The sequence below is a fragment of the Nicrophorus vespilloides genome, unplaced genomic scaffold (genome assembly GCF_001412225.1).
Source record: "Nicrophorus vespilloides isolate i.1.1-1 unplaced genomic scaffold, Nicve_v1.0, whole genome shotgun sequence".
Classification (NCBI taxonomy): domain Eukaryota; kingdom Metazoa; phylum Arthropoda; class Insecta; order Coleoptera; family Silphidae; genus Nicrophorus; species Nicrophorus vespilloides.
This window is the reverse complement of record NW_017096594.1, coordinates 799,512-813,031: the sequence shown is the minus strand read 5'-3', so window position 1 is coordinate 813,031 and position 13,520 is coordinate 799,512. Positions and strand designations below refer to the sequence as shown.

Below are 13,520 nucleotides of genomic sequence, written 5' to 3'. Positions count from 1 at the left end.
TAAATGTTTTCACTTTAAAAAGTTATACTTGTATCTAATAACGTGTAGGAAGTAATCTGAAAAGTTTTGTTCGACTTTTGTCCCTGAACCACATTTAAAATTTAGAATTGTAGCGACAAGATACGAAAAATTAAATTATACATTTTTTCCCGCCCTTCTAGACTCTTGCTTCCACCGCGCTTACGAAAAAAATTATATAATGCAAGTTGTTTAATTGGTTGGAAAGTTTCTTCTGCAAAATATTCACAAGTTAATGGCACCGCGGAGGCGGCAACGATAAATAATAGATTTGATGAGTTTCTGGCTGCGCGTTTATGCGGAATTACTTTATAAAATATACGCCATCAAAACTTTCGCCCAACGAGAAATAATTACAGTTGGCAAAACTGACCTAATTGCTTGTGTGTGCATATGCATTCGAATCGTACACTATATTTTTTTTTCTTCGAAATTCCCTGTTGCGGATGTTTTGATTTTAAAGCGCAAACACGCGTTTCGGATTAATTGAAAACATTTTCGTCGGGAATTAACGAATTCGGCGCATGTTTGTTTAAACCTATTAATGTTCGGCATAATATTGAACTTGCAATTTGCAATTCCGCGCGCTCTCGACACAATTATTTGTTGTCCAAATACATTACATCAATAATTATTTTAATCCTTTACACGTACTAAGTAACGTGTTCCATTTGTAATATTTGTTTTCCTTTTTCTGCTTTCAGGTATGCATCTTTGAATTATCTTCTATATTTCGATATAATCTGCATCAAGGTATTTCTAGAATTATTTTTAATTATACATTAAAAAAACTACTTTTAAATCAAGTTTTGTAATTAATTATTTTTAAAGTTATCCGTGAACTTGAGTTTGAAGTTTTTTATAATTAACCCTTTAACTACAGCAAAACTTGCTGCATAAACGCGAAAAAATTGAAAAATACAATACAACGTCAATCAATGAAAACTTTGAATATGACAAAGAATATTAATTATTAAATTGATATATTTAAAATAATTTGATGATAATTTGAAATGTCAGCAACATTTTGCAATCATCATAAAAGAATAGGACAGGGATCGGGGGAGTCTATTTAACTATTACCAAAATATATTCATTTACGCCAATATTACCCCATAATGAATAATTCATAAAGTTCTAATTGTTGAATGTCTTCAATGTCTCCAAGAATACCCCAGTTTTCCGATCCTTGGAAAAAAAAATTACAACATGTTATATAATGTTGTGTCCATGCTACATTTTATTTCTGACATGGTAAAAACAAGAATATTAAGATTCGCTTTTATATGTCATCAATGGTGATTTTGTAGCAGGTGTAGTATACAGGTGTAGTATAAGGACCATCATTTTATAAATAGAACCATACTAATGCGAAATATAAAACCATAAACTTGGTAACATTGGGTATAGATTTTCAATTTCTTCGAATAAAATTGTTTTTTTCTCATGATAACTTTAGACTCAAATGATTACAATAATATAAGTTTAGATCAAAATAAGTATCAATTCTAATCCTTGAAAGAATGCATTTTTATGAATTGGACAACAAAAGGGAAGTGCTTTTACTATTTATTTCACAGTTACATAATTCCGACGATTTCGAAAAGCAATCAATTTTAGCAATAATTATAAGTTTTATTAAGATATTTTACACTGGATTTACAAAGATAGATTATATACTTTTTATGCAATAAAATAATTTTATTTAATTTAAAGAAAATATTTTTTATTAACTTATTATTGAAATCCTTAAAATATATTAAATTCTTTAAAAAATATACTGGATCTTAATGGCGTTTCTTAATCTATCTTAATAGTTAGAAAACTTACTTGTTTTTTTTTTCTAAAATAGTTTTCTATAATTTTTTTTATCAATAGCGTGAAAAAAATGCAGCTAATAAATAGGTCGCATGCATGTAATATAAATCGATTTATTTAATTGCGCTCTACATAATATATTTATATTTCCTTTTATTCTATACTTATTTTCTATATAATTGCATTAGGGTGCAAAAATGGATGTGTTAGATAATTGATGAGAGGAAGCTCTGTGTTCTCATTGCAGCACCGAGCTGAATAACCATTATATAATTCGAGTAGTTCAATTCTGTGCCCCTTTTCTCTTTTTCCCTTTCACTGTATATATGTAGAACACTTATATAAATCATGCGCCCCTTATTCTTCTGGGCTACTCAAATTTTCATTCATTCGTAAATTTCAGCATACTCACATCTATAGTACAGTTCTATGAAGCACGTCGCTTTTTATTTATATTTTTAATTAATCCAGTTATATTTAATAATCCCATTTGCTTTTGAGTATAACAAAGAAAATTCAGAATTATAACAACAATAGTTTATTATTATATGGGGGAAAAGGTTTCGTTTGACGGACAATTCGGGTTTGAAGTAGTTTTTATGAAAATGTAGAATTATAATAATAATTGTTTATTATATAGGAAACAAGATTTCGGTTTTCCAACAATTTTTCCAAAAGTTTTAATTTTCGAACATATCTTGTTCTTTATGAATGAAATCATTTTTCTTATATAATGGTAAAATTTATGAACACATAAAAACTGAATATATACAACACAATGATGAATAATAAGTTTGCTAAAGTGAATTCAATTATGCAAGATCAATGGCGTTCTTGAAATCATTTTCCGGTTTGAACGGAAACAGTCTGACAGAAAATAAATTACATTATTATGTTGTTGTTCATTTTTTTTTTCTTCTCCATTTTTCTTAGCTTTGTATATTACTTCAGATTACGAAAGAGACGTTTGATCTTGATTCGCTTTCCTTTCGCAAAACGTGACTCGGCAATTTTTAAGTCCAGATATTTTTTTTCATGATTGATGAGACTAATTTATGTTCAATCATCACCAGATCGGGGGTGCATTGTTACTTCCTTGTGTAAAACATGCCAAATCACCATCACTTTTGTATAAAATCATAGTTAATTATTTGTGTTATATAAATGATAGGTGTAGAATTAAATATTTGTTAGTTTTGTCTCCATTGTTTCATGAAAAATTTAATGAATTTTTTATAATGGAAATATTGTGGTTATTTAAATTGAATTGTACCAAAAATAAAGGGAATTACGAGGTTAAAAGAGTTTGATTGTGAATATTTTGTTAATTATAAATTTATATTGAGAATAAATCCATTGACAAACTTTGATGAATTAGGTTGCAAAATGATAATTTCTAATTCATATTAAGTTTCATAAGTATGTAAGCTGTATTGAGTAGTTCATACTTTTTGGTGTTAAGGAGAGGGTTCTTACGCACTAAAACCTCTCCCTTTCATCATCAATCACCCAGGACCAGTACTTTAATAGTATTTAACAGCAAAGTTGATATGTTTTAGTCTTAGTTTCTACTACCATCCTCCTAGTTGACTTTCTTCAGGCTCCACTCGCCTTCCTTTGTGGAGACCACTCTCTAGTTCATGCTACTTTCAAATAACTAACTACTAAATTATATGTGGTTCTACATAAACAATTTCAAGATCATTGAAAGAATAATCTCGTGACATCTTTATCATCTTAACTAGAACTATATTTAGGAGTTTCCTATAGCTCAGAATATGAACCATATTACCAACAAATATCCATGTGACACCATACAAGGTCATTAGAGCAACTATTTGATGATGACTCTATCAACTTGCCCACTGAATTAAATAGTTTTATCTGGTTTAAAATATTAATATTTCTTATTACCTATGGCTCTTATTACCACGTAGCTCTATATACTTTTTTTAAGGTAATTGGAGAAATTATCTGGTCGCGACTCTATCAACTTTATTTTTGGACTGTAATCTGATACAAAATAACAATAATGTCCACGTGGCACTAGATACTATACCCCCAAGGTTATTGAAAGATGTTTCTGGTAATGACTCTATCAAATTAACTAGTAGAGTTTAAACTGGTTTAAAATAAGTATAATTATTCTTATTACCAAATAATTTTCATGTTGTAATAACTTTTGTCTAATATGTGGCGATTCTATGAACTTAAATAATATATAGGTCATGAGATGTCCACTTCCAGATGGAAGATACATACAAATGTACATCAATTTGTCATTAGTAAAGAGGAGTCTCGAACAAATGTCAATAATTGAAAAGTAGTGTACTCATTGATGGCAATACCGTGTGAGACAAATAAAAGTCAGTCAATGATTTTTTGATCGCCAATTTACCTGTACACGGTTTAGCTCTCAATCGGAACGACGAAATGTGTGGAATATAACGTTGATGCGTAGGTACCCAGTTTCAAATTCGGGCATCGCTGTCAAAACCTAATTAAATTGCATTCATCATATTCCTCTCTCCTGGAATACATCTATAGGATGTTATAGTAGAATTCGTGGATGTAATCACGGTAATGAATTGATTGATCAGCGCGCGACAAATGCGGTAAACGCATTATAACAATCAATCAAATCACTATGTTTATTGGAGACACGTCCCACTTGGTTGGAATATGTTCAGTCCTTTTATACCTTCTAAGTGTTATTTATGACTGGGGGGTGTCACACCTTCGAGATTCCCATTCCTCCTCCCGTCTCCAATAATTAGTTATGCTTTTGGAGTGGAGGCGGCTGACGTTGCGAGCGATGCTTACGTAATGACAGAATGGCATAAACGCGGATATCAATCATTGCGTGATTAATGTTAATCACGGCGGCCGGATATAATTGCACGACGCGCTCTGTTTTCCAGACCGGAAGTAGCACGAAATAATATTAATACTGTTCAATTGGTCGCTTCATTCGCGGATGAAGTGTTTGCATGTGCGTATGTATTTGTATGAATGAGTGTGCAAGAGAGAGAGAGAGAGAGTGCGGGAAAGAGACATGAGTATTGAGTGTTTATACAGGGGAGTGTTTAATTAAGCAATCAGTTAAGCTTTGATGGGATCAATTTGGCGAGCTGACGGATCGACAGCTGACACAAACGGTACATAGAACGCTATACATTGCAGTCCCAAAACTAATTATTTCTCTGTTTATTTCAATTGCATTCCAAGATCAATTTAATATTTAAGGAAATAAATATTATTATGTAAGAAACAATTATTTTTTTTAATTATCCTAAATTGCGATACTCGAAGCTGATCAACAACAACTTTCTTATGTTCCTGTGTTGGAAATTGCAGCCTCTAAATAAATTATATTTGTTTCAATTGTATTAAATTCACTTAAATCTGTAATCAATTAATTATAAATAATATCATACTGAGAGTGAACCAGTGGTCCATCCAAGGAAACCAGAATTAAAAATTCAATTTTACCAAACCCACTATGAACTAAACATATTTTTCTATTATAATATCAAAATTAATCAGAAATAATAACATACTAAAAGTAAGCCATTAGTCCATCCTAGGAAACAATAATTGAAAATGTAATTTGCACATATTTTACAATTCTTACTATGCACATGTTTGTTGCAATATTTAGAATAATAAATTTTAGATGGTAACTCCTTTCCCTATATAAATGTCTACAAAGCTACAATTTTCTTCATTTAATTAAAGTTGCATAAATATTTCTCAATTCAAAATTTTCTGATTCAAATATTTTGTATATAATAAAAAGGTTCTGAAATTAATTAATTAAAATACACATTTATATAATTTAATGTATCTTTTCATTTTAATAGCTTGAGCAAATTCAAATAATAAAGCATGAATGTAATTAAGATTTATAACTGGAAAATGATTAAGATAAAGCAATAACATTTATTATTTGTTGTTTTAAATTAATAATAAAATTTATTGCAACAAATTTTCTTGAAAACAAGAAAATAGTAAGAATTAAAAATATATAAATCTTGGTTTTTTGATTATTTGAAACAAAAAATAATGAATTAATTTATTGTGGTAAAAAAAAATTGCGTTACATCTGTTTGCATTTTATATTTTTAATGAAACCTATCAGCGAATCTTTTACGTAAACTTCCGTCGGAATAAATACCAGATTTATTTACTACTTCGCCATAATTTAATTTCCTTTTGCCTCAGTTATCCTTTTATCCGCTTTCTGACTGCTTTTTCTTCTTACCATTATATTAAGTTTTTTGCATTTCGAGTCGTTCTTTTGTGCCATAGTCTTAATTGGATATTTTTATTTATAGATATAAACGAGATATTCCATCTGTATCTGAGAATTACTCTCCTTATTAAGGTTTACGTATTCCCAACTTATAAGTAATTTTTATGTCTTTAAATTTTTAAATTAAATTCACTTGGCTATTATTTTCTTTTTGTCTGTCTCGCAAGATAAGAGAGTGTTTTTCTTGTTTAAAGAGCGATAATTTTTCATGTATCTGCTGAAAATGACAACAAGCAACAGGCATACTCGAAAGCTAACTAACGAGCACAATCACACTACTCCCATTGAAGTCATCTGTGTATACTCAGTCTTGAACATTAATAATAAAAGTAAGTAACAACACGTACTGTCTGTTTTCATCATCTTTTTTTAAATTTCTATACTTCAATTTATTCTCACATCTTTATACTCTGAATATCAAGATAGTTTTGTTTATAAATACAACTAGCAGTTAAATAATAGGTAAAAACCTTCAACATATTATGGTCTTGTTACAAAACTTTCGACAGTCAAGAAACCTACTTTCAGGACAACAACTACTGACCTGAAAGTAGGTGGATGAACTAGAACTTGATGAACTAGTCTCCGTGCCTCTTTAAACAAGGCATTCATATAACTCTCATCTCACTACACACTATGATTTTTATATGAATTTCCATCCATTATTTACCCACTAGGAATCATTAGTATAATATACTAAAGCCTTACGATGACGATTTATGATAGAAAAATGCTCTATTAATCCCATATGCAATATTTAATTTAAACAAAAGTCCAATTAGAAGGAAAGATCCTTAAAATTTAAATTCCACTGTATTTACATTAACATTTAATGAATGAAATGTATTCAGACACAATGTAAATTTCAATTGTAATAAATTAGTTGTTTGAGAAGAGAAAGTGAAGTTTTTCGTGAGATATTTCAGGACACGTCAAAGAAACGCAAAAGAAATATACAGATAGGTTTTGAATGTATGCAATAAAACCTTACTTTCTGTAAAGCATTGTAAAATGTAAAAGTAGGGACTGAAGAAAAAAGAGAAAAGGATATTGGATATATGACAAAAGAAAAGTTCGAAGAGGGTAAGTATATATATTTTTTATATTAGATCAAACTACCTACGTTACGACATTTGTGAATATATTTGATAGTCCCGAATAACATTCGCAAAACAAGAGCAAACAAAATTGTGCAAATGACAACAAGATTGTAAATAATAGAAACAAAATATTGTAGTAGTGTTTGCTAAGAGGTTTAAATTCTTTTATCGTGCATTGGATTATTTAAGTAATTAATTATTAGCTTTTTTTGATAATATTCATCCAACTACAATGTACAAAAACCTCGGTTTTCGAACTTATTTTATTCAGAATGTCTATAGAAATAGAAACAATTTAAGTTGATATAAGTTTTCGAAGTCTTAAATCTTTATAATAGTATTTCATACATTACATAGTGAAACCTCGATTTATGAACATAATTTGTTCCTAAAGTCTGAAAAATAAACTAAACCCTTTTCTACACAGGAATTAATATAATATAGATAATCCATATTAGAATCTTCAATTATTGTTCATAAAAACTATTTTAATATGAATTAATGTATTATACAATGGAACCTTGATTCTCTTAATTTGTTCAAAGACTATAGAAACCCGAAATCGTTTTTCCTATAAAATATATAATCCATTATAGAATCCGTGTTAGGCGCTTCGATGTTTGATCATTTAAACCAATATAATATTAACCTCAATTCTCGAACATAATTCGAGAAAAGCAATGTTTCTCTTAATAATTAATCAGTTTTCAAATCCGTCTTGATTTCGTTTTTAAACTTTTTTAACTGAAATATTATGAAAACTAATATAAATAATTTAATATATTTATTAACTTTATATTTAGCAAACATCATTAAAAATACTTACATTATGTATAATTTTTTTTACTATAGTATTTAAAACTAAATGAAAATTGACTATTTAGTTGAAGCTCGTTGAAGTTCATATATATTTTTCATTAATTAGTGCATTTCAATATGCATGAACGTTTTGAATAAAATATGTTCACTTTGATAAAAGGCACGTTGCATAGAAGTCTTTAAATATGTATACTATATGAGGCAGCATTGTCCAAACAGTAAATGGAAGTATTTAACTTAAATGGATGAAAGCTATATGCAGTTTATTCATGAAACGGTGCGTACGCATCCACTTCTAGTAATCTGGATTAAGCAAACACAAATCCGTTGCAGTACTGCATGATGTGTTATAACTTAAAGTTCTATATAAGCTTACTAATAATATACCTATTTTTCACGTATGTTATTAATATAGTGTGATTTTTTTAAAGGTATGTTACTTTTGTTTGAACACAATTGATTGCAAATAAAATAAGATCACACTAAAATAAATATATTTACAATTACAAATATTCTACTAAAATCTATGCCTCATTATGTATAATATAAAACAAAAAGACGTAATAAGTAAAATACACGACAGTTTAATGAGCTATCAATTTAGTTTTTCAGAATAACCAATAGTAATGAAATAGCTCTAGTGTGAACGAAACATTATATAAATCAATATAAAACAAAACATTGGAGAACTACAAAATATTACCACACAATTTTCATACTTAATAATTCATGATAATCAAGGAATTTAAGGATGTTAATACTAATAATTAATTTAAATAATGTGTGCATTGTGTCATTAATTTTGAAATTAATTTACATATGTTATATAGAGTAATTCCATTTTCGAGAAAATGCAAATTGTTGTTTATTATCAAAACAAGTTATGAGCACGTTCGTTGTTAGGTAAACAGAGAAAAAGGATGTTTTATACGGAGATGTAACAGAAAAAAAGAGAAGGGATCTTGTTTGCATTCGATATTTAAGGATGGTTTCCGAGGAAAGTGCTTGATCCCGACACATGACGTGTAATAAGTTTATGCAGCGCGTGGAAAATATGAATAATTTTTGTCGCTGCTTGTACAGGCTTGATAGTATATTTTAAGGCTTTTCCTTCTGTATCTGAAATAGGTTAGGAGTTTGCGCAACTAATAGCATTTGCTCTCGCTTCCTTCCACATACGTATACTTATTTTAACGTTGAAATTTTGTAGGTATAATATAAACGACTCTAATATCCTGAACGGTGTGCGTTGCAATATAAAAGGTGAGGAAGATTTATTTAATATGAGTGTCGGTGTTGCATAAAACAAGGGGGTGAACAAACGATTTTTCAAGTCTCTTTGGCTCTCATAAACTCCTGAGCAATACCGTATGAATATTAAACAAGAAAAAGGGCATCAAAGAGGGCTCCTCGTCTTCTTCGCGTAAGGATCTTTTTTTTCCTTACGTCTGCGGCGAGGGTAAAAAAAATAAATAATCTGGTCTGCATTAATTGCTCATTGAAAAGAGTCTTCCCCTCGCCGTTAATTTCTCTTTGAGGCGAAGATAAGGTCGACGTAATTGTAATTTCCAAGAAAGTAATGAATGTTAATCACATTTCACCGATGGAAACATCCCTTTTATCCTTTGTTCATCCTCCATAAGTTTCAGTACTCATTTTTTTTATGATCATCATAAAACCTAAAAAAAACCTTATGAGACATAAACATTTTTTTGTCATTTCTAGTAGGAAACTAACGAGTAATTAACTGTATTTTATTAAATTAGTTGTCAATTTCTGGAATATTTGTATTAGTTTATACTTTATCTGATTATTCTATACTTTACCTAGTTATTCTAATTTTTATTATTTTATATGAACCATTAGGGACACTCGCCACAGTATTGTGTTCACGATACTTTTTGGGGCCCATGAAAAATAGAATTCAGGAATACATATTTTGTGTTTATATTACTAAGATACCGACAGATGACCTTCTTCTTTCACAACAATCTTAATGCGACCACAAGCTTGTCAGGTTTAGTTTAACTTTCGTAGTTAGATAAAGTAAATAATAGTAATTTCATTCTTACTAATATATACATTATTTTGATTTTTTTTCCTGTATTAAAACATATGAAGAAACAAAGATATGTTTATTTATTATTTCAAGTGTAATTAATGTATATAAGATTAAAACGTTGAATTTGATGGAATTGTTTTTACTTTAAAAGTTTATTAAGATGATTTCCCATTAAATTATTCCAGCAGCGGACGAGCCTTTTGTATAATAGCTGTCTCGTTCCTCGCCGCTGAAAAGATTTTCTTAATGTCGCCCAACCCCAAGCAACAAAGCATCTCTCAGCCTGTCGGAATGCTACGTCGCTTTTCTTATTATTAACATCTCTCCTCTTACCCGTACACAACGATTATGAATATACATTTATTTATTTATTTTTTACTTCTTCTTTAATTTACACAGTCACCTGACAAGGTAACTGTAGACGTAATATAATAACGGATTTCACTGGATTTTCCCATTATAATGGAAACCCTGCATCCGATGAATTTATATTGAATCATTTCTGTTTTGCGAAATAACTTTACCTTCGCTCCGGCACCTTAAGTATTCCCCATTTATGAATGAATTTAAACGAGTTTCGACCGATCCAACAAATTATTAATGCAATTTACTGCTCTGACCTATTTCGTAATTTTATTAACTTCCCTTTTCTGTCGACTGACCACACGATTTTCGTATTTTAAAATTGAATAATACAATTATAAGAGTCTACTTTCATTATTGGAAACATAGGATAATAAAATGCGACAAACATATAGTGAATTATTGTTTTTAAATTGTTGGCAGCCCTTAATAAGTTACAAATGTTACTATGTCATATTACCACCAACTGTATACTCGGTTTTCGAATCCAATCGGATTTTATTTTGTCGTATAAAATGGTTTCGGTTTACAAACAATTTTAAATTCGGAACTTTAGGAATGAATTTATGTTCGACAACCGAAGTTTTATTGTACATATTTCTAGATAATAGTTAGAAAGTTTGATTAGAAACGTATGCGATAAAATATTCATTTGTTTGAAGAAATTTTACAAAGGCAATAAAAAAAGCCGATCAAAGTGGTGGTGACAATAATATTTCTGTTAAGTTATTTTACTTTACAGTAATTCGTTTGCGATAAATATTTCAATTTTTGAACAATTTGGATTTGGAACAACCATTAGAAATCTATGTTTCTTTATAGAATTCTTGATTATTATCTGTAAGATTTATTGGAAAATATTGTGATAAAGTAATCATATATTTTAAGAGAATTCACAAAGGCGACAAAGAATAAAAATACATCAAAGTGGGGTGGAGTGAAACAGCTGTTAATAATTCTCTATTCGGATTGGCGATAAATTTTCCATATGACAGTGGTAACCATAAAATCGTCGAACATTATAAATTGTCTCGAAAGAACTAATAGCACTCCAGAACGCGCCGACTAACAAATGGTTCTGTCACTCTCCTCGAAGTGACGGAACAATCGATGGCGTTAAGCCATATACCATTCCCAATCCCCTTACAAATTCGTATGCATGCATAATTGGATCAGAATTCTCATCATGTCGAGATAATTTCGAAAAGGATGAGTTAATAGAAAATGTATTCCCCTTTTACCTCCTCTTCTCTTGATGAAAGATAAAAGCCAGAAGTGGTTGGCTTTGTAACAAAAACGTAATTTTTGCGGGAACGCTTGATGAACTTCCACGGTTGAAAATTGCTCTCAAGCTCTGTTTGCGATTTTAATTATTATTTTGAATTAATTTTGCCCTTATCAATGTGGCAATAACTCAGAGTTATCTAAATGATAATTTTTAACGCAGTTTCGGCGTGGCTTTAATAAATATGAAAATGATCTTATCACGGCTGGCGTGATGAGGGATGAAATTAATTGAGCTTGAAACCGCGGATGGAGCAGAGCTTCTCCGGGAGTAAACAGATTTCTGGATGGGATTTTTATAAAAGATCCACTGCTTTTACTTTGAAATAATATACATTTTATAATTTTATGTCTCAGAAAATTTGTAAGTTTATTTTTCAATTTTATAAAGTTGTTTCAATAATTATCATAATTTAACAATCAACGAATTCTACTTATGTAATTCTTCATTACAACTATGTTTATATATTTATATTTACATTTACATTATATATGTACATTAATATTCAAATCAGAACTTCCAAAATCATGAAGTCTTGTCCATTACTATAAATTAATAATAATTTTATTATGCTTGACCTTACTTTTTGGTATTTTCTAAGAAAATTTAATTGTTTCTATAATAATTATTATAATTAAAAAAATTAGTTATAACGTCATTCATAGATGGCGTTCTTGATTTGACATATTTATAAATATCTGAATGCTTAGTTCCCAAATCCTGTAAACTAATTTGTTTTTATATCCTCATCGGAATTGATTATATAAAAACACATATATAAAATATCATGAATATTACATAATTTTACTTGATGAATACAATGAATGACTTATAAAAGCTTAAAAATACTTGGTTTCAGTTATGAGGGATGGAATTAATTGAGCTTGAAGGGATGGCTGGAGTAGAATAAACAGATTTCTGGATGGGATGTTTTAAAAGATTCGCGCCTCTGTTTATGTTTAAGCCAATTTCATGGTTTTCCTCGCTTTTCCTTTCGTATCCTGCTCAGAGTTTCGCTTCCCCCAGGAAATGGAGTGTGGAAAGTAATAAAATTCTTCGTGACAATAAAGTGTCGCGGTTTGTGTGTTTGAGTTATACGGATCAAGAGGAATTCAATGTATATAATAAATATAATTCTGTGCGAGCGACAGTAGAACATATACAGTTTATATTGGTATTGACGATTTTTCGTTTCTAATATTTTCGTCGGTCCTATTTTTTATTTTCTTTATTTTCAGACGCTTTCTGCACTCCTCTTATCCTCTTTGTAAATGCTCGTGTGAAGAATGGCCTGGACTGCATCCACACTTTGTGTGGGTGTGTGTCCGTAGCCTTTATTACGTTTTACTATCGAAGGGGGAAGGGAAAGGAAATCCGATGCGCAAAAAGCAATAAACCGTTCAATGGTGGAATGTTAGATTTATTGGAATATGATTTATAGTTCTGGAACAATAGCCACATAGTCTCGGTATAAGAGGCTGAATTCCTCTCACCTCGCCCTATTTATGGACCCATCATGCACACACACAGACCTACAGCTCCACATCCAGAGAGAGGTACTCCAGAAACACACACTCGACACCCCTAATCAACATTATCTTCAAGATAAAAGCCCAGGCCCAGCTTTTGCACCGCAAACCACTTACCTTTCCGCATGAATAGAATCCGCAAGCTCATCGCCTTAAAATTACAAAATTGACACTTTTCACATTGAAAAGATATACATCATATAATTTTTAT

General features: G+C 30.0%; 1 protein-coding gene across 2 annotated transcripts in view; it reads left to right on the top strand.

Moving 5' to 3' along the window:
- The window catches only part of LOC108557490 (transmembrane and TPR repeat-containing protein 1-like), a 274,214-nt gene that overhangs the window by 49,649 nt on the left and 211,045 nt on the right, over positions 1-13,520 (top strand). Inside the window, exon 1 of one of the 2 annotated variants that reach the window (XM_017914018.1) lies at positions 8,419-8,501. The exons of the other annotated variant lie outside the window; for it this stretch is intronic. The gene's annotated coding sequence lies outside the window, so the exon portion shown is untranslated. Of the gene's footprint in view, positions 1-8,418; positions 8,502-13,520 lie in introns of those variants that run through there. 2 annotated transcript variants of the gene reach the window in all.